Here is a 2,698-nt window from a genome sequence, read left to right as displayed (position 1 = left end):
AGAAACAAAGCACGACTGGTGGCACAAGGTTACAGTCAACAAGAAGGCATTGACTACAATGAAACCTTTGCCCCAGTCGCCAGGTTAGAATCTATTTGCTTACTTGTTTCATTTTATGTAAATCATTCCATCAAACTATATCAGATGGATGTCAAGAGTGCATTCCTTAATGGTTATATATTAGAAGAAGTGTATGTCAATCAACCTCCAGGCTTTGAAAATTCTAAATGTCCAGAACACATTTTTAAACTATAGAAATCACTGTATGGACTAAAACAAGCTCCTAGAGCTTGGTATGAAAGATTGAGTAACTTTCTCCTGGAACATCATTTTATTAGAGGAAAGGTTGACTCTACACTCTTCTGTAAAAATATTAGAAATAATCTCATGATATGTCAGATATATGTTGATGACATTATTTTTGGTTAAGCTAACCCCTTTGTATGTCAAGAATTCTCTGAGCTAATGTAGGTAGAATTTGAAATGAGCTTAATACAAGAACTAAAGTTCTTTATGGGAATTCAAATCAATCAAGCCTCAGAAGCTACCTACGTATATTAAAGTAAGTACATAAAAGACATTCTAAAGAAATTCGAAATGGCAGAATGCAAACCTACTAAGATACCCATGCATCCAACCTGCATTCTGGAGAAAGAAGAAACTAGCCAGAAGGTTTGTCATAAGCTCTATCGTGGTATGATATGCTCTCTTCTCTATCTGACTGCTACACGCCCTGATATTCTTTTTAGTGTATGTCTTTGCGCCAGATTCCAATCAGATCCTAGGGAATCTCACTTAACAGTTGTTAAAAGAATCCTAAGGTATCTAAAAGGAACCCTTAACCTTGGCCTGATATATGAGAAAACATCAGAGTATAATCTCTCTGGTTATTACGATGCAGATTATGTATGGGACAGAATGGAACGCAAAAGTACATCTGGGAACTGTCATTTCTTGGGAAATAATCTCATATCGTGGGCCAGCAAAAGACAGTAAACCATCGCCTTGTCTACTACAGAAGAAGGATACATATCAGTTTCACTCTGCACTACTCAGATGCTCTGGATGAAAAATCAACTAGAAGACCTTCTGATCTTTGAGAGTAACGTTCCTTTCTTCTGTGACAATACTGTTGCCATCTATTTAAGTAAGAATCCTATCTTGTATTCCAGAGCTAAGCACATAGAAATAAAACATCATTTTATTAGAGACTATGTTCAGAAAGGGGTAATATCATTAAAATTTATTGATACAAACCATCAATGGGCTGACATTTTTACTAAACCCCTCGCTAAAGACAAATTCTCTTTTATTTTGAAAATTTTAAACATTCAAATTTGCCAAGAATAACCCAAATGTGCTTCTCTGAAATAGCAAAATAAGGCTCTAAATTAAACATATGGTATCTGGATCTGACTCTGATACTTCTACCAGTTACAAGTTATCTGAATCAGAAATCCTCAGGATCCAATCCTTTGGTATTCTTGAAGATCAGATAAATCAACACGTGGGGCATCATGCATCTGACTTTGGATCTTCTAGACAGCTATCTGGTAGAAATCAAGAGACAGACCCTTGAAATCTCCTCGAGCAGTGTGCTGATTTAGGGATTAGACCTCCATCATGGGCTGTAATCATTTCTCCCCCTAAGCATGTAAACTTGGATAACGTGCATCATTAATTTCATAACTTCCAAACTACCTCTAACACTATCATTCTGCATGCATCTATTTGGGTATTAATACTTTTCACTCATCACAAGCTCACACTTTACACTCACGCCCTACAAACCCCCCCCCCCCCCCCCTCTCTCTCTCTCAGTTCATCATATTCAACAAGGTCTTCATCATCTTCAAGCAAGTTCTTCATCTTTCAAACCTTTTTCAACATTTTCTACATGGATGCTCAACAACAATCCTTCTACAACTACTCACAACAGATGGATTCAACTAATCAAACACTCATTTCTACTCAACAAACAACTGCAACTACTGGTGTTGTCTCAACCCCCATCTACAGAGAACCCCACGTTCTTGACCGTGAACCTCACATCCATCTTACAACACCATTTGATAAGCTTGAGGTACTCTGCGAATCGCTAGTAGATTTTGACAATATGAAGCGTAACGACATAAACCTTAGTGAGTAGTTAAGAATGTAAGGGTGGGAAACCTACTTTCAGAGACTCTACGGTCCAATGTACACCTATCTGGTGAAGGAGTCCTGGCATTTCGTAGACTCACATGATCACTATATCGTCTCCCACGTTCTGGGAGTCAAAATAGTCATCACTGAGAAATCAATAGCCTCCTTTCTGAACATGGAAAAGACAGGAGGAAGAAGAATCTACAACATCAATCATATGGCAAAATACTTGTCCTAGGAAATAGCCCCCACCATTTTTCAACAGAACACTGAGGGCAAACACTCCAAGAACAAAGAACTGGATCAGAATCTCCGTGTTTGGCTAAAGATCATCCTGGACACCATCCATCACCTCCCTGCATCAAACTCTTATGACTACATCAACACAGATAAGAAATGCATCCTTTACTACATCCGCAAGGGGCTAAAACTAAATCTGCCAGCGCTGCTCTTCAAGTATCTCATAGATTCTGTCAAAGATACCAGAAATAATATGAAGATCAGAACCTACATTCCCTTGGGAAGACTCATCTCGAATGTTCTGATCAAGAGT

Source organism: Lathyrus oleraceus, chromosome 1, assembly GCF_024323335.1.
Source record: "Lathyrus oleraceus cultivar Zhongwan6 chromosome 1, CAAS_Psat_ZW6_1.0, whole genome shotgun sequence".
Classification (NCBI taxonomy): Eukaryota; Viridiplantae; Streptophyta; class Magnoliopsida; order Fabales; family Fabaceae; genus Lathyrus; species Lathyrus oleraceus.
The sequence above is the reverse complement of the archived record's forward strand: the minus strand, read 5'-3'. Positions refer to the sequence as shown.